At 43.0% G+C, this 20,352-nt stretch overlaps 1 protein-coding gene across 2 annotated transcripts in view; it reads right to left on the bottom strand.

Moving 5' to 3' along the window:
- Nucleotides 1-17,786, bottom strand: part of GLCE (glucuronic acid epimerase) — a 49,019-nt gene extending 31,233 nt beyond the window's left edge. The window contains exon 1 of one of the 2 annotated variants that reach the window (XR_011855055.1): nt 17,629-17,786. The gene's annotated coding sequence lies outside the window, so the exon portion shown is untranslated. Of the gene's footprint in view, nt 1-9,288; nt 9,309-17,628 lie in introns of those variants that run through there. The other variant, XM_072148735.1, reaches the window with a different exon arrangement.
- Between the last annotated feature and the right edge of the window lie 2,566 nt (nt 17,787-20,352).

The following is a 20,352-nucleotide window of genomic DNA, read 5'->3' as shown; positions in this document are numbered from 1 at the left end:
TGCCCATAACAGGTCTATAGGGTTCAAGTTTCATTGCACAGGAAAGCCTAAAATTCAATAAATTGCTATGCGAAATGTCTGCAGTCTTCCCTTCCGGTAACTGTGCAAGTCTCCCTTTTGTGTCTATGGGAGAGAATAAAGTCAGGAATATGTGGCCTCAGGCGGCGTCTGTCGTCAACAAGTGATAACCGTCTGTGCAGCGGGATAGATGCGTTTCATCCGCTTGGTGCCAATGACTTATGGTGAAGTATTATCCGTGCCTTCACATGGCTGCTCATAGGATATTAGTCTTTTCACAGCAGCTGCAGGCTGTGCACATCTGTCGCTCTCTGCAAGGTGCCACGTATGTTACCTAAAAAAAAAGGCCTGGTAGAGGAGGGGGTGGTGGGCCGGATCCCTCGCCTGTATCTGGAATTAGTACTCTTTTTTCCATACGGAGAGAATTTGTGAAGGCTCAGGCATCTGACTACATACTTTGAAGACTTGCCTATCGCCAGCGTTTTACTGGGGCGGATTACGGCTTTTGAGACGCAGCTGTTCTGCAGCCATGTCTGTTCGCCACCAGCCTATCATAGATTTTATTTCTTTTTAATATACGCGCCAATAAAAGGATTAAGATTATATTTCCACATTTTACTAAAGCCATCCTATTCATGCATTTCATATGCCACATCCTCACGAGTTCACCGCAAACGCAAGATGGATGAAGGAGAGAATGAAATCTTACGCAGCTTTATTACATTATGCCGTTTGAAGTTCTTCTGAGCTGTCTATGCCTTGCAAAGGAAAAAAAAAAAAAAAGAAGAAAAAGACGAGCCGCAGTTTTCACACACTCCATCCAAAATTGTATTTTCCCATCCCCCATCCCGGGGAATCAAAGTCTCCGGAAAAAAAAAAGCTAAAATTCACAGTGGTGAAAATTCGCTAACTGTGCAAATTTACAGATTACTGAAGCTTTGCTCAAAATTTCCCACTTATCCCTGCACGAGGCGGAGACAATTCTGTGAATTAAAAAAAAATAAAATAAAAAAAACCCAGCCATTTCCACCAAAGACGAGAATAGGACAGTAAGATGAGCCGCATCCCGTGGCATCTTACATTTAGACAGAAATTACTGCCACAGGGGTTAGGAAAATCCTCTCTGATCTTCTCCAAATATTTAGACAGCTTTCCGATTTGCAGCCCCCGCTGTCGAGTAAACAAGTGGCTCTCAGACTCCAGAGAATCTGCCCATTATGTAACCAAAACACAAGAACAGGGCACAAACACCCCCGTCTGCCAGACGGCTCGGAAACATTAAATATTTAAGGATTAAAACAAAGTCTCTGGACGCCCTGCTCCAAAAGGTTTAAATATTAAAGCCATTTTTCACGCTTGCATTACTAATATATTCCGCTTTTCCCATTTAGCTCCTTCACATCGTCGGGATTTGGTGCCTGGTCAGAGGAGGAGTTAGACAAATGTACATGTCCTCGCTATGGCTGTATGCAGATTATACGAGCTTCATCCATGGGGGATTGTCACAGCTGACAGACCATTTACTGCGCTAGTTAGAAAGGCAAAGTGGGGCAACGCACACACACGCAAAGACTTAAAGGTATTCACAAAAAATAAAGTAGTATGGCGGCAATATAGGTTTTATGTACAATTACTGCACCAAATGATAGGCAAGAACAATCTCACTGGTGGTGGGGTCTGACTGCTGGGACCCCAGTAATCATGAGGATGGGACCCTAAGCGATCCGTACAACAGAGGCCCTGCTCCTACCCAGGGTGCAGTGGAAGGTTGACTATGCGTCCTGCGCTTCATGTATGGGAATTGGTAGCACAGCTTTGGGATCGCCGAAATGTACTTTTACTACGTATAGGCAAGCCTGACCTTATAGTATGGAGCATGTTTGGGACAACAATCTATCTTAGTAAAACCCCTTTAACATATTTCACTGCTGGTTTTACTTTACACATTGCGGATTGTGATGTGGAAAATCCGCATCTAGTTCGGATTGTTTTCATGTGAATTATTCATAAGGATTTGGTGTTGTGTTTTTTTAATGCAGGTTTTCTACACCTGCTTTTTTTTCGTTGCAAATTGTCATGTGGAAAATCCACATGGAAGTCAGCATCCAATCAGTGTGGTTTTTCATGAGGATTTGTCCATTTAGTGTCCAGTTATTCTGTCCATTTCACACTTTTTTTTGGAACCCGTTTTGTTTCACCTGATCAGACGTCGTTTCAAGTAAAAATCTTCATCAAATCAGCGTCGGTTTGATGCAGATTTTCACGCTCCCTGATATTATCAGTCAGTAAGTCTAGGTGACCCACAGTAGGTACACCTCCGGGGTGAGAGGTCACTACCACCTACCCTATACACATTTAAATGCCCCATGATGAGTCGGATGCCCTGAATGACTTCATCCTACTTTTTATACTTGCATCCTTTTGCTTGGCGACCATAGACGAATCAGACCAAAGGAAGAAACGCTTCAGCGCAGGGTGGGTGCGGGGTGCTAGTACTTGGTACTGCCCTTGTAATGGCAGGAGTCTATTGGGGATGTCAGGTACAGTTAACTACATGCTGCTATTTACTGTGTTGCTGCAACTGACCCTATGCCGATATCCTGCGGGTATGACCCTGGACTACCCACCCTTTGTATCTCTGAAATCGCCAGGAGTGGTAAGACGCACTTCTCTATTGATTCTATCTTATTACACACCCGGACTGTTCAGCTTGCTGCGTTGTTTGTATTTGCCGTAAATATGCCCAGCACTTTGGTACTCGATTTTCATGCATATCCAATAAATGTTGTGGATTTTAGATATTAGTTGATTTAATAGCTCTCATTAATTGTCATGCTGCTTTAGTAACGTGTGTGGTTAGCCTAACGGGTGAAATGGGCAGAATTCAACATAATGCAAGCCCTGCAATGACTCGGGGTGCTGGAGATCTGGGTGACTCACTTGGTGGTGGATTGCAGCCGATACTTTGGGACTTAAGACAAAAAACAACCACTTCAAGGAATAAATGAGAAGATGACTTACATACTATAAACTGTATTGGCTCCACAGGAAGTTATTATAGAGCAGGGAGCAAATTTATCTCTGCATTGCCATTCATTGTGACTCCAAAACGGAGTTCACCAACTCTGAAATGCCCCAGAAATGCCAAATCCACCCATGTAGGGGGAACCCACATGATGGCCACTAGTGGTGTCCTCATCTTACATGGTGATCTATGGAAGGGCAACAAGATACAGCTAAAGGTCTGTACTATCAAAAAAGTGCTAGAAAGCCGATGCAGATCCACCTTCAGGACAATAATTGATCATGTTGGACCCTTCTTTTCCTCTGATATCTCCCATCTGTGAGACCGCCCATTCAGTCCCATACACATTAGATGGTTGGTCAGTCCAAGAACAGGCCAAAGTATAGGCACCTTCATCAGGTATCAGAAGAACTCATAAATTTGTAAGAAGAATGACAGAGGAACAAGACACTGTTTCAAAGGGAATACCAGAAATACGGCAGAGGAACGCATAAAACATGGCAAAAAAAACAAAAAACCCCTACGTTTACCATTTATATCATATTCCGCACCGCTTAGTATAAACGCTTTACAACAATTTCCTTTTCAAGGAAATTCAAGGACCTGAGTGCCGCAGCTACAAATACAATCCCCAGTCATTACACACAAGAACAAGGGAGGGGTGATAGAAAAGAAAAAAAAAACCCACACGCATAAATTGACCGAATACATTAGCGTTCAAGCAAAAAGCATAAAATATCACTTGGAATCCACATGTCCCAGAATATGCCATCAATCAGGAGAAATCAATATGAATTACAGGCCCCTACACTCTGCCAAAGAACAAGCGGGAGGAGGCGCGTCTGAAATCAGCAATTAGTAGGAACATATCATTCAGGACAAACAGCAACGTCTGAAAGGACTGTGATTACTTTCCATTAGGGCTCAATATTTTTCTTCCCACCAGCTCTGACGTGTGATACGGCTCAGGGTTATGTAGGGGAATTTCTATTATTTCTTCACTACAGGAGACGTCGACTTAAGTTTTAATTTAAGTTTTAATCTGAAAATATCCAAAACAAAGTTAGGAAGATCTTCTAAAGGGATAAAACATTACTTTCCAAGTATTTAGAGCCCATCTGATTTATTAGGAGACGGGTACAGGACCAGTTACACAGGTTATACCCATTGCCAGGATTCTCTATAGGACTTTGCGTTGTCACTTGACCTCTGACCTCTCTGGATGAGGGATGGTCTTCTCAGGGTGGTCTGGGATTTCATGTGTGTGGCCAAAATGTAACGTAAATAAAGTAGATGATCATTCATTGTGTATTGAAAGAACTTCAGGGTAGTTTCACATCACATCCTAAGAATATTCTATATTCAGTCAGGTCACTGCTCACCTTCTCTCCAAAAATGATAAAAAAAATGTAAACAATTTGAGCAGTTTTTTGCCCAAAGTAAACGGACATAGTGGGCGATTAAGGATACGTTTACAATTTAGGCGTTTTGAACCCATTTTTGGGCCGTTTTTAAGCAGTCCGGTAAAAAACGCATGCTTTATTGACAGTTTTTTCCAAATATCTTAATGAGAATAATTGGAAAAAACGGATAAAAATGTATGAGTTTTTTAACGGACTGCTTAAAAACAGCCCAAAAACGGGTTCAAAATGCCACGTGCGCCACCGGCCTTAGGATGCGTTCACGATTTAGGTTGCGTCACAAAAGCTACTAAGAGGATATTTGCCCGATTACATTGCAGCTAACATTTACAAAATGCATGAGTCAACGGAATGTTTACAGTGTTTGCTAAACACTAATACAGTTTACAGTTAGTTAACACAATGTTAACAGCAATGTCATCAAATCTTATCTCACCTGCTGAATTACGTTTCAAAACACATGCCCTAACGCCGTGTGTGAATGCACCCTTAGGATACAGACAGTTCTTGACTTAGACATCTTCTAGGTACAGACGGACCTCTCCTCCCACTGCGCCCTCCGGTGAAGCTCTCTAATGCTGGTAATTTACTGAACTTTAGCCCCCAGAATGCAATAACCAACTATAAGTGGTATCAAAGGTGTCTACAATTAAGCTTTATTGATAATCCTTGTTCCCTTGACAACCAAACATTTGGAAAATCTAATTGCCAAAAGGGACGAAAAAAAATATATTATCTGGAGTTATACTTAAAGGGGTTGTCCACTTAAATAATTGCTATTGTTTGTGTAATGAATAAAGTTATTTTCCAATATACTTTCTGTATCAATTCCTCTGCTTGCTGTCATTCTATAGGAAGCTTCTATGTTTACTTCCTGTGAATAGAAATCTATCCATGGTCAAGTGATGGTCATGCATGGCTTGTTATAATAAATAAATAAGCTGTACATCAACTGACCACGGACAGGTTTCTATTCACAGGAAGTAAACATGGGGGTGCGTTCACACATTCAGTTTTTCAGATGCAGTTTTTGAAGCCAAATGCAGGTGTGGATCATAATGGATGAGAACATATCATTTAGACAAGTTGTTCCTTTTTCACTCCACTCCTGGTTTGGACATCAAAAACTGCACGTGTGAACGCATCCAGAAGCTTTCTGTAGAATGACAGCAAGCAGAGATCTGCAAAGAATTGATGCAGAAAGTATATTGGGGGAAAAAAAAATCAATTATTTGACAAAGGTGGTCAACCCCTTTAACAAAGTACAGGTGGTACCCTACTTAAGGACACCTGACCCCAAGCTACAGACAGACCCCTCTGCCCACTGTGACCTCTGGTGAAACTCTCTGGATGTTACTATAGTCCCAGATTGCTATAATCAGCTGTAACGTGTCTGTAATGAAGTTTTATTGATAATCCTTGGTCCCAGTACACCAAAAAATGTTGAAACTCCAAAAGTCACTGGGTCAAAAACATTTTTTGTCTGGAGCTACAATTATAAAATATACAGTTCTGACTTGCATACAAATTCAACTTAAGAACCAACCTATCTTGTACGTAACCCGCGGACTGCCTGTATATTGGTTCTGATTTGCATACAAATTCAACACAAGAACAAACCTAAAGAACATATCTTGTATGTAACCTGGGGACTGCCTGTACATCCACATTCCTGGAAACACTGCCCACAACTGGTATGAGAATTGCGGTGTCCTCGCTCAGGTTGTATTCACATGTGGGCTTTCGAAAGGCAATGCAAACACCCAGAGGGGGGGCGCAGCCTGATCGCATCTACATCATTATCAAATGCATGCACTCAATAAGCAGCACCCAGTGTTCTGCATGTACACAATGCAAAACTCTGGGTGCTTGTTGCTGATTGCATGTGTTTCACTCTAAACCCCTTTAACATACATGTTGGTGGTCTGCACCACGTAACCTTATCTTCAATCAGAATGCTTAGGGTGATGCCACATGTGGCCTTTTTGTTCTCTTTTAAAGCATGTATTTTCAGTCCGTTGAAAAACGCATGGCATCACCCTAAGGCTGCATTCACACTGCCGCAAGGGGGACGTATATACATCCGTTATACGTCCCCCATAGACGGCAATGGGCGCACGGCGCCCTACAGGAGCGGTACGGTGCAGCACACGTGCGGCACCGTACCCGGGAAAAAGATAGGACATGTCCTATCTTTTCCCGTATTATGGTGCCGTGGGCCATACATCCTTATGGAGAGTGGCGGGGGCAACGGAAGTGTGAATGTAGCCTAAGTGAGAACATCAAACTTCTCACTGCGACTATGGGAATTGCTGGTGGGAACAGTACAGGAAAATGGAAAGTAGAGAAGGCGGGAACGTGGATGCATCCTAAATCAACCACTATTTTGCACAGTGTAGAAAAAAAAAAAAAAAGACAGACCACTAAAAATTTTTACATCTGAACTTCAAGGAAAAAGGTGAGCGCTGACCTGACTAAATATATCTTTTCCGAGGGGGAAGGGGGCACTCTTTTGTGGTCAGCAGCTCACTCAATGGACTAATCTTTTGTAAAAGTTTACTATGTCTGAAACTAGGACTTTGAGGTTTATAGCATGTACAAGAGAAGGAAATCAAAGCACAAGGCACAAGCAATATTCTAAAAAAATAAAATAAAATTAAAAAAAAAAAAAAAAAAAAAAAAGAGGGAAAGGATCAGTCAAAAGTCAACCAGAAACAATAGCAGAGTCTAAAAGGGAGGACGGGAATGACAATGGCAAAGAGTGACAATTTTTATTGCAACGCTGCAGGCTGTGTTACTGTCAGACCAGGTTATGCAGGCCTACCAAATAAGATTATTCTTGAGACTTACTCCTCATCAAGCCTTATGAAATAGACCATTGTAGCCTCAAAATTGTGTTGTCTTCTGCTGTATTTTTGAGGATCTTTATCTCCTTGGTCCACTGAAGGATCCTCTGGTGGGCCAGTCCGGCACTTCACGGTCTTTAACTTCTCCGCAGGCACATTTCTACTCTCCGAGTGACAACATGCTGTAGTACTCAACCAGAAGCATGTTACAGCTGTTACTCAGAGCAGAGAATTGATACCGCTTTAAAAAGTTACATTTTTCTAATTTCTAAACCAAAAAATTTTCCCCCATGATGCACAATATTAGAAAGTTATCTGCTGTGCAAGAAAAAAAAAAATCTACATGCTTTGCTTAAAAGGAACCTGTCACCAGGAGACCCATTTTTAGCACCCCCCAGAGCATAGTACATACACTGCCAAAGTGTTTTTGTATTAAAAATTGGTTTTACAGAAAAAAAGATATGTTATATTGTACCTTTCATTAGCATGTGCTGTGTGACTAGGCAGTTGCCTTTTGGGAGGGTCTGGAAAGGAGCAGTTCCCCCCCCCACCCTTGGGGAACAGCTACCCCATGTGACCTTTTCAAATATATGAAAACACCCATCACTGGGCTTAGCGACGCCCCCTGCTCCTCTACAGCCAATCCCGAGTGAGGGGAGTTATTCATATATTTGAAAAGGTCACATGTTTCCCAAGGGTGGGGGGGGGGACTGCTCCTTTCCAGCCCCTCCCAATTGGCAACTGCCTAGTCACACAGCAGATGCTAATGAAAGGTACAATATAACATATCTTTTTTTCTGTAAAACCTATTTTTAATACAAAAACACTTTGGCAGTGTATGTACTATGCTCTGTGGGGACTGGGGGAGTGCTAAAAATGGGTCTCCTGGTGACAGGTTCCCTTTAAACACTACAAGAGACATCCAATCACCCAAAATGGTAGTTATTATTTACAGCACATGAATGTCACCCATACATTATATCTACATTGTACATGAGGACAGCGCATTATATGGCATTTCCAAGCCAATACCTGAAAAGAGAACCATACATCACAAGTGATAGCTGGTGCGCTGCCACATCAGACTGGGATTAGCAGCACTTACATGCCAGGGCGTTACACAATTTACGGGCCGGTTATTAATTGAATTGGCAATATCACTAATGGAGAAGGCAATAATAGAACAGAAGCCAATACCTTCTGGGAAAATAAGGATGTAAATGTCCATGAAGTGCGGGCTCAGACAGAAGCCATACATTTTGTTTCTTAAATCCTCTTCTACTTCTTTAAAAGGGAAGATATAAGGGACAACTCAGATTCAGGTCTCCTACTCTCACCTAGGACTTCTCTATATGGGGCCTTACAAAATGAATGGGAGGTAAATTTTAAAAGATTTTGGCCATACAGCCAATCTGGCAAATAGACACGCCTTGCTACTAGCCATGGCGACAATCCGGTAATATATCCAGGTGGCACAGCTGAACCCGAATGCCCGTGGGTCCGCTCATCTCTATCACAGGGTTTTTATCATACTGTTGATTCATTTAGGTTAAATACCTTGTTTTTACTGACAAATTGTGATGCAAAATACTGGGTATGTGAATGCAGACTAAAGGCACAGTCACACGTTGTGTTTTGGATGCGTTTCAGATGTGTTTTTCAAAATGTATCCGAAACAAAAGTGGGAAGGGCTTGACCCAAACGGGTATACATTTCCACTGCAACGGATGCATTTTGGAATGAGCAACACATTTGGCATGTCAGTAATGCAAAACATGTTGCTCATTCGACAGTGCATAGGTTTCAGTGGAAATGCACATACGTTTCGGATGCTTTCAAAAATGCATCCAAAACGCAATGTGTGAACACACCCTAAGATGAAGTGCAGCACTGCTTTTTATAACCTCAGTTATGTTTGGCTCCCAAAGTCAGTCAACCCATTAGTTATTATTATACAACACCTGTACCAAGTTCTTACAATGAAGGTAAAGGAGTCTACTCCGGTTGACATCGCAGGCGTCTCCGTGTAATATTCAATACCGTAGGACCTATATAAAAGATAATAAGAATTCCTACTGCCTGTCATTAGACATCATCTAGATGGTAATAATATCTGAAATAAACCTGTTTAATATTCCGTATTAGATGTGAGTGATCATATGAGATTACAGAGACAAGGTCAAATATCCTATTATTTGTAGAACTGAGGCTGTGTCAATCACGCGATTCAGGCAGTCAGCATACAGACCGCCATCAATTACCCGCGCCGGCGATTTCCATAATAGATGGCGCACTAGCATGCTGATCAATTCACTATACAGACTACAATCATGCCATGCCTAAATGATTATTTTACTCCAATAATTACGTATTATATCAATTCATTTCATAAACATATATGCAAAGGCCAAATGTCCGATCGGTGCGTAAAATAGATGTCGATAATGGAAATTAAAACACTTTATGTCAGATGTATTCTGAGAAACTCAACCAATCATGAAGACAACCATCTTCCAGATGACTGATAAGGCCGTGTTCACACGATTCGTTCTGAAATGCTGTTTTGAGAAGCAAATGGGGAGGAGGAGGAGTCACTCCCAAACGCAGATGTGTCCAAACCTTAAACGCATGCGTTTGGTATGTGGCGACACATGAATTGTCTTTCAGTGGCAAAATGCTGGTCGCTAGCTTGCAAACACAAGCACTTTGGTCCAAGGCTGGTGCCACACGTAGCGCTTTGTCTGCGTTTGCAAACAAAGCCGCACCCACCGCGTTTGCAAGCGCAGACAAAGCTCTATGTGTGTCATCACCCTAAGGGTGATGCCACACATGGCGTTTTGAACCAGTTTTTGGTCCGTTTTTAAGCAGTCTGTTAAAAAACGCATGCGTTTTTTGAAAATGCATCCATTAGTGACAGGTTTTACAAATTATCTTAATTGAAACTGGCCAAAAACGGATGCGTTTTTGGACAGACTGCTTAAAAACGGACCAAAACGCCATGTGTGGCATCACTCTAAACGGGCCTGTCTTCGGGAGTTACTCCTCCCAAATTGCATTATAAAACGTGGGCTCCGGTCACGAGTGGCTCGACCCGATCGCATATGCGTTTCAAACTTTGTAAACGATACAAAACACCGGGTGCTGGCTACTGATCGGATGGGGCATGAGGTACGCCCCAGCAAACGCAATACAAACGCCACATGTTACCTCACCCTCAGGACCTTACCGTTTTTGTGGACATAAAACTGGACAAAGGAGGAAACAAGGACCGCAAAAACTGACCTGAATCCACTGCTTGTGGCTGAGAACAAAGCATGTCCATTTGCCTGTGATTTTCCCCTCAGAATCCAGAAAAGCTGGGTGACTACCTCTCAGGCCACGTTCACACATAGCGTTTGCATTGCGTTTACAATGTGCAAACTACATGTTAAAATTACGTTTACATAAAACACCTTCACATCAAAATGTGTTTACAAGCGCTGCATATGATGCGGCCTCCTAGTATTGGATTTTTAGTCATATTAGCCTAGTGGTGTTTTTCTCCCGTCGTCCAGTATCCTGCGACTACTTTATAAACATGATTTCCACTGCCTCCGGCCAAAATACTGTGCCATGAGTGGAGCATTTCCAGCTGTCGCCTTCAGCCAAATGTGTTATTTACCAAGTGAGGTCATTCACACCACACGACAAGACAGCTCCTCTCTGTACGGAAAGGTTTTATTTTGGTGCTCAGAAGTAAGAATTCTTCAGCTCTGCTTTACAAAAACAGTCAAACTCTGCCCAAACCCGGCCTAGTTTAAAACAAATATTTACAGGCATAAGACACAATCATAGTCTTTGTAAGTCCAGGTACATACAGGATATGTTCTCTGCAGATTTCTCACAGCAGGAAACCAGATTTTTTTTCTCAAATATTTTCATGGCAAAAAATTAAAAAAGATTTTGCACACACACACACTTTGGATTTGTAAAAAGTCACGAAGAAAAACTTATGAACCCTGGACGGTTTAATGCATTTAGTGTATCCCGCTTTAGGGTAATGCCACACGGGTCGTTTTTTTGGACCGTTTTAAAACATGCGTTTTCATTGAGTTTTTAAAAGTTAAAGTTACACATGGGAAAGAGCTGTATATGAAAAATGGCATCTTTTGACAGCATGCACAGAGAGCAAAACTGTGGATAGCGCAGAAGGTAGAATTGTGCACTAGTTCCGCTGGATATATCAGGAGGTTGGAGTCTCCTGAAGCATTCCACATGACAGAGGGCCAGAGCTGGTGTATGATAAATGTCCCCCAATATCTCTGAATCCTGGAGGGATGTTAAAAGGGGAATTCATCTCTTTAATATGACACTCTAGGTGTAGGTGAAGTGGGTCTCCGTTATGACGTCTACACATTTTCTATCTGCATGGGTCATGAGCAATTATGACGTTTGTAGCTGTGTGGCAGTTGTGAAGGGGGTAAAGGAAATCTACCATCAAACCAGCGACACTTACTCATAGATCCACACACCGCGACTGTGGAAATCTTCTTTTATTTGTTATCCATGGTCTCCTTCCTTCTAAAATCAACATATAAAGTTGTGCTAATGAGCTGAGGGGCTACGCTAGCCCCTTTGTGATCTGGATTTACAGACCGTTACACAGTATCACCCTCCCCCTACTCCCTCAGCACTGAGATTACAGTAGGCAGAGAGAGGGAAGTGTGAGATATCATAACAGTCTATAAAGTTATATTACAGATTGGGCTCCATGGGGCTTTACAAATCATAGGGGACACATACAATATTACATTACAGAGTACAAGCAGTCTTATGGAACAATAGGAGTGAGGGCCCTGTTCACAAGAGCTTACACTCTATGAGGTTCATTAGCATGATTTTAAAAGTTGAAGGAAGGAGGCCACAGATAACAAATATAAGAAGATTACCACAGTCACGGTGCCTGGATCTCTGAGTAAGTGTCCCTGGTTTATTATACTTTATTTTGATGGTAGATTTTTTTTTAAAGAACATAAGGAAAAGAAAAAAATATATATGTATAGATGTTTTATGCAAAAACTGTCATATCTGTCAGAATATGCAAAGATACATCAACTTTTCCACTCAGAGAATCAATGCGCAAATTTTGCATCACAAAATCTAGAAGTAGCAGACATAATAATGATGAAGTGTCACTGTCCTTTCACCAAGACAGACAGAATTAAGGCTCTGTTCACACATGCATTATGATATGTTCAAGTGTCTGTCTCCTTTGACAGAAAAGACACATCACTGGGATGCATCATTTATAAGGTACCTGCATAACGGTACCACAAAGAGCAACGCACGTTTACAGTCTGAAAAATACACGCAAATGCTATTTTCTTCAGGCTTTATTGCATTCACATGGATTATCCAGTTGGAATTTCATGAATTAAAATAGAATTGCCTCAAGTTACACATTTAAGGGGTACAGAACGACAGCACACTAATTAGCCGTACACTTTCAATGAAAATGCTCCGTTCTGTTCAGCGTTCTCAATGGTTAGAAGATGAAAGACGCAGTCAGATCCTCCTAGTGGTCACTGATAACCACAAGTCCAGTATATTGACTTTGAGTCCAAGGGTGATGCCACTCATGCGTGTTCAGTCCATTTTTGAATGTTTACCAAGTGTTTGGCTGGTTTTAATCTGCTTCACAGCTGATAAACAGGTTCAAAGCAGCCAAACACATGATAAACATTCAGGGCGTGGTCACACGGTGCGTTTTTGTTGCGTTTTATGACGCATTACAACAGCTGAGATGAGGGGATTTGGCCGATTACATTACTATTACCTTTTGCTGTTGTAATGCGTTTCAAAACGCGACCAAAACGCACCATGTGACCATGTCCTCAAAAACACACTGAAAATGCATGCTTTAAAATGGTCCAAGAATCTGGCATCACTCTGAAGGTGCTTTCACTCCTGCCGTTTTGAACATGTTTTTAATCATTTGTTTTTGACCGCTTTGCCCAATTAAGATAATTGGAAAAACTGACAAAATCTGATGAGTTTTCAAAAACGCGTGCGGTTTTCTACGCACGGCTTATAAACAGAATAAAAACAGGTTCAAAACGCTACGTGTGACACCACCATAAAGGTACACATACTATTTGCGCATAGAACAGGCTGAACACAGACCCACAGTAATACATCTTGCCACATACACTACTTCGGACCATTTGTCACAGCGTCTCCATCCGCTGGATCAGGCTAAGGGTGAAGACACACGTGGCGTTTTTAGGCCATTTTTGGGCCGTTTTTAGTTTGTGCGTTTTCAGATTGTAAAAAACGCATCCATTTTTAAAAAACGCATCCGGTATTTGAAAACACATGCATTTTTTGTCAGTTTTTCTGAATTTGCGCAATTAAAAACAGACAAAAACGGCTGCTTTTTTTACGATCTGAAAACTAAAAACGGCCCAAAAACAGCCTAAAAACGCCACGTGTGTCTTCACCCTAAAGGTGATGCAACACGTGGTGTTTTTAACGCGTTTTTGGCCCGTTTTTAAGCAGTCCGTCAAAAAACACATGCGTTTTTAAAAACGCATCTGTTTTTGACAGGTTTAACCAATTATCTTAGTTTAAACTGGTCAAAAAGGCATGCGGATTTGACGGACTGCTTAAAAACGGACCAAAAACACGTTCAAAACGTCACGTGTGGCATCACCCTCACTGTGTCTGTGCTAGAGAATATGGACAGTCCTCCAAACTTTTTCCTACTCCGTGAACTCCATTGCTGCAACAACGAGTCACCGGACTCCATTCCCTAACTGAAAAGGTGATTATGTGACTACATAAAAGCGTCAGAGCGTTGCATTAGGTTTATCCACAATACATGTATAACCAGCTAATCCAATAGGTTACACAATACCAGCTTTGTACATAAGATACTTCCACACCATGCTGTAGAGCTAGGAAGGTTGTACAAAAGCAAATAGAAAATCTGTACTTTATCCATGTCACGGATCGTGTAATACAGTGCTAATAATAAAAATCTATTATATCTATAAAAATCTGCTGATATTATAATCTATAATAAGTGCTTTTTCTTCCCCTCTTCTCCATGGAGAAGCAATAGTATACGATCAGTATTTACATTTAGAGATTTTATTTCCATTAGGCAAAGAAAAAATAAAACAACCTGTTTTCACATAGTTCAACATATTAACCAAAAATGTTGATGCATCCATTATACGGTACATACATGTTATAATACACTTATTGGAATCCAGACTACGGCTACATTCACACATCTGCAAATAGTGGCTATGAGCTAGCAGCAAAACCGCAACTAGAGGTGCATTATGCACAGCCAAAGTGCGGTGAGCTCACAGTGTCCAAGCCGCAAAACATCTGGAGGACCTCTTCCTTCCAATATTAGCAGCACCGCTCCCTACGTCGGAGACAGTTGAAAACCTCCCTATGTATGGAGCTCGGTTTCATACATAGATGTGGTGAACAGAGCCTTTGGATGCGGTTACACGTACTGCTTTGACTCAGAAACTGAATCAAAACGCACAGGGGCATACCATGGCATGATCGCATATGCACTTCTACAGAAACACCATGTGACAGGTCTCCCAGTATCCTGTATAGTTTAAATGCATACCCCATGTGCTTAAATTCAGTTTCAAAGCGGAGTCAAAGTGGTACATGTGACCGCACCCTGAGGCCACGGTCACATGTTCCACTAGTGTTACGTACATGCACGTGAGGGGGCATGGAAACGCATGCCCATGTGTCTTGCATTTAAAGATTACTAGCCGCCGAGGCCTGCCACTTATGCACTCATAACGCAACACTAACGGAACGTGTGGCCGTGGCCTTAGGGTGATGCCACAAATGGCGTTTTGAACCCGTTTTTGGTCAGTTTTTAAGCAGTCCGTTAAAAAACGCATGCGTTTTTGACAAGTTTTACCAATTATCTTAATTAAAACTGGTCAAGAATGGATGAGTTTTTAAAAAACCGCATGCGTTTATGGACGGACTGCTTAAAAACAGATTCAAGACGCCATGTGTGGTATCACCCTAAAGGCAACATGCACAAGACTGTAAAAGCTGGTCCCAAAACAACAGGAGCTAGCTCACGGCCCCCATAGAGGTTTACTGTGCTGCCACGCTGGTAATTATTTAGGGCGGGTCACATCCTGCCCTGAAATGCGGCACAACCTCTCCTTTCCTATGGAGACGGGAGGGACGAGTAGCACTCACCTCTCCTATCTCCACTCTGCCAAAATGGGCCACAAACGTTACCCTGCTTGTGTCTTCCATTCCCCATAGACTTTAATGGACCGCTGCACTGTTTTTTCAATTAATAATGGAACGAGTAATGGAAACTGCTGAACGAGAGTGTGAACTTAGCCTAACCGCAGCGCACTGCAGCAGTGGCATCTCCTGCGTTACTTCTTTCACTCGGCTGCTCCTCAGGTCCTGAGGTTACCTCTGGCCGCTCCTCATGATTACACGCCCAGCAGTGATTACTTTACTATCTAATTCCATTATAGCCGCATGTCCCAACAAGTGCTGACAGCGTCTGAAATTAAAGAGAAGCCTGCAGCAAATTTCTACGATTTCTGGCTTTAAGCAGCTGAAACACAATTATAAACTGCTCAAAACAGCAAATTTCATCTCTAAGAGCAGAAATCTTATACATAAACATTAATAAAAAAGATGTGACATTTAACTCACAGTGTTCGAGATGTTTTTTTTTTTTTTTTTTTTTAGCAATGTTGCAAAACCAGCAATGTATATATGAGTTGGTCTTAGGATTGCGCAGTGTCCAGTTCTCACTATGCTGTTGTCAGATAACAAAGCGCTCTAGGGCAGGTCACTGCTACAGCCAAGTGGCTATAAAGAAAACAAGTTTAGGCAAGTTTTTGGGACTTTTTGTAATTTAACATAATTTCCACCAGTTGTGGATGAGATGGGTATATATAGCGACTTCTCCAATTCACCAGGTGCGGAAACTGTTAAAGGTTTCTCAAAGCCCAGTGATGTGAATACCAGTTTTACGTAAACTATCGATGGGTCGCCCGCATGAACAACGGGAGTCGGATCCTTTCATTGAGACGATAGCTCATTTAACTCCACCCCTAAATGTCTCACCACTCCCACTTTAAGTGTTTTAAAGTGGGGCACTGGCTGGACTGAGGTTCTCCTTTAACTTTATATATTTAATAGGGATCCATTCAGGAGCCAGGCGACTCTTCTTAGTGAGCTGAGCCCAAGGGTGATGCCACACGTGCCGCTTTGTCTGCGTTTGCAAACGCAAGTAAAGCTGCACCCACCGGGGCGGGCCGCGGGCCGATTGCATCAGCGTTTCTATGGAAACGCCAGCGATCGTGAATGAGCCGCCGGTGTTTTGCGTTAATTTAATGCAAAACACCAGCAGCTCGTTCCCGATCGCAGGCGTTTCCATAGAAACGCCAATACGATCGGGCCGCCCAGGTGGGTGGGGCTTTGTCTCCGTTTGCAAACGTAGACAAAGCGGCACATGTGGCATCACCCTCAGGCCGGCGGCACACGTGGCGTTTTGAACCCGTTTTTTAAGGAGTCAGTTAAAAAAACGTACGCGTTTAACGGATTGCTTAAAAACGTCCAAAAAATGGGTTCAAAACGCCACGTGTGCCACCGGCCTAATAATCCAGCTCACTAAGAAGATCTGGACTGCTCATCACTGATGGAAACAAAATAGCAGGGCGAGCTATGAGGTCTCTGCAACTCCTGACCACCTCATCAAGCAATATGTCATAGAGCAGGAGAAGCTGAGCACCCTAATACACAACAGTGTGAAACAACTGAGAGATTCCTGCTCTATGACATGCTACCTGCATATAGGACAACTATGTTAAATCTGTTCAGCTCTTCCTGCTCTATAACATGCTGCCTGCACATAGGTCACCATGTCCAATCTGCTCAGCTCCTCCTGCTCTATAGCATACTGCCTGCTGATTGTATAACAAATGTCTGCATATTTTCAATTTAGCATACAGGATGATACATCTACATCCTCAAGTTACAGACATCAATGAAGAAATCAGACTTTCAAGCTGATTGTCCCCAGTGACAGATGTGTCAGTAGCCGGGGTATACCAGCAGGTATGGGTGACCACCGGACATATGAGGCTGCACTGCACAGACTGGCCACAGCTCTTAACACAGGGAGTCCACATACACCGCACACACAACCACTGCAATCAAATCAAACCGATATCGATACGATTTAAAAGCTTATACTGATTTAAACAATCACTGCGCAAGCGTCACATAACATTCCCACTCCCTAAGCACAGACCTCCGTTCCGGGACCGGTCAGCTCACTACGCTGGATCCGCTGCTGTCTCCCGGGCCTCAGCTCCTAGATCCAGTCGTACTGATCTTTAGGGAAAAATAATAACCCAATCACAGCACCGCGTCCCTGTTACAGCGAGAACCACGGCCAATGACATGCAGAGCCGTGCACCGCACCCAGCCAATGAGAGGAAAGAATCGTCATTCACGTGGGTTTCTCACCTCCTGAAGCAACGAATCACAAGGCGAGAACGACACCTTCTTTGGAAGGTAGACGCTTCTAATCCCCGCCCAGAAATTCCAGACGGTTTCAGAACGAGGCGTGACACGCAGGCGTGGGCGGGGTTTCTATGATTTGACGTCACTCCCACCAGCTGTTTTGTAAAGACTTTGGTGGCAAATACGGGGCGCGGGAAATTAGGACGTTTATTTACTGTAATGTCGTATGATGGAGGAGGATGAGGCGTCACGCAGTTAGTGCAGCTTCTTATGGGGGTTTTAGTGTTGGTTTTGTTTTGTACAATCTTGTAGTCTGGAGCTCAAGTTTCCCAGTATTTGCAGGACTGTGTTACAGAGTAGCAAGGTGTGCACAATGTTACATACAGAGAGTGTTCCAGTCTAATAAGTGAACAGTAATAGGAGGGTGGAGAAACTTAGACATGTGGCTATTGTTATTTAGATGATCCCCAGGGGGTGTAAAGATGACACACACTGTACTTACCTCTGCATATCAGCATGGCTCTTCCTGTTACCTGATACGCCTCCCAACTTTTAGTCTAGGTCAGTGATGGCAAACCTTTTAGACACCGAGTGCCCAAACTGCAACCAAAACCCATGTATTTTTCGCAAAGTGCCAATTCAACAATTTAAGCAGTAACTTATTACTCCTCTTTCATGGGTTTAAATTGTATAGGCACCTGAGGACACCAATACAATAGAAAGGAGAACAAGTTTGGATTATCCTTGTAGCTTCCTTCTGGGATCCTGGGACTGCAAGAGGTCTTGAGTCCTGTCTGGCAAACTCTACCCTGGGGTGATGGCAAGGGTGCCCATATAGAGGGCGCTGAGTGCCACCTCTGGCACCCGTGCCATAAGTTCGCCACCACTGGTGTAGAGAAAGAGGGACAAAAGGCCCCTCCCCTTTTCCTAAACCATGCCCATTATCCCACCACCAAGCACAGTATAATAACGACCTTAATGGTCCCCACCTATTATAATTCCCCTTCCTGTGGCCAACCCCCCTAAGGATCCATATAATACGACATAATTCAACTAAACAGCATATCTACGGTAAGTCCCCCCTGCCCTCCATTCCCTTCATATCGTGGCCCCCTGACCTCATATTGTTGCCTCCTGCCTTTATAATTTCGCCTCCTGTCATCCATTCTCTTTATATTGTGGCCTCTGTCCTCTTTATATTGTGGCCTCTGTCCTCTTTATATTGTGGCCTCTGTCCTCTTTATATTGTGGCCTCTGTCCTCTTTATATTGTGGCCTCTGTCCTCTTTATATTGTGGCCTCTGTCCTCTTTATATTGTGGCCTCTGTCCTCTTTATATTGTGGCCTCTGTCCTCTTTATATTGTGGCCTCTGTCCTCTTTATATTGTGGCCTCTGTCCTCTTTATATTGTGGCCTCTGTCCTCTTTATATTGTGGCCTCTGTCCTCTTTATATTGTGGCCTCTGTCCTCTTTATATTGTGGCCTCTGTCCTCTTTATATTGTGGCCTCTGTCCTCTTTATATTGTGGCCTCTGTCCTCTTTATATTGTGGCCTCTGTCCTCTTTATATTGTGGCCTCTGTCCTCTTTATATTGTGGCCTCTGTCCTCTTTATATTGTGGCCTCTGTCCTCTTTATATTGTGGCCTCTGTCCTCTTTATATTGTGGCCTCTGTCCTCTTTATATTGTGGCCTCTGTCCTCTTTATATTGTGGCCTCTGTCCTCTTTATATTGTGGCCTCTGTCCTCTTTATATTGTGGCCTCTGTCCTCTTTATATTGTGGCCTCTGTCCTCTTTATATTGTGGCCTCTGTCCTCTTTATATTGTGGCCTCTGTCCTCTTTATATTGTGGCCTCTGTCCTCTTTATATTGTGGCCTCTGTCCTCTTTATATTGTGGCCTCTGTCCTCTTTATATTGTGGCCTCTGTCCTCTTTATATTGTGGCCTCTGTCCTCTTTATATTGTGGCCTCTGTCCTCCGTCCTCTTTATATTGTGGCCTCTGTCCTCCGTCCTCTTTATATTGTGGCCTCTGTCCTCCGTCCTCTTTATATTGTGGCCTCTGTCCTCCGTCCTCTTTATATTGTGGCCTCTGTCCTCCGTCCTCTTTATATTGTGGCCTCTGTCCTCCGTCCTCTTTATATTGTGGCCTCTGTCCTCCGTCCTCTTTATATTGTGGCCTCTGTCCTCCGTCCTCTTTATATTGTGGCCTCTGTCCTCCGTCCTCTTTATATTGTGGCCTCTGTCCTCCGTCCTCTTTATATTGTGGCCTCTGTCCTCCGTCCTCTTTATATTGTGGCCTCTGTCCTCCGTCCTCTTTATATTGTGGCCTCTGTCCTCCGTCCTCTTTATATTGTGGCCTCTGTCCTCCGTCCTCTTTATATTGTGGCCTCTGTCCTCCGTCCTCTTTATATTGTGGCCTCTGTCCTCCGTCCTCTTTATATTGTGGCCTCTGTCCTCCGTCCTCTTTATATTGTGGCCTCTGTCCTCCGTCCTCTTTATATTGTGGCCTCT

Source organism: Engystomops pustulosus, chromosome 4 (assembly GCF_040894005.1).
Source record: "Engystomops pustulosus chromosome 4, aEngPut4.maternal, whole genome shotgun sequence".
Taxonomy (NCBI): domain Eukaryota; kingdom Metazoa; phylum Chordata; class Amphibia; order Anura; family Leptodactylidae; genus Engystomops; species Engystomops pustulosus.
This window is presented reverse-complemented; position numbering and strand designations above follow the sequence as displayed.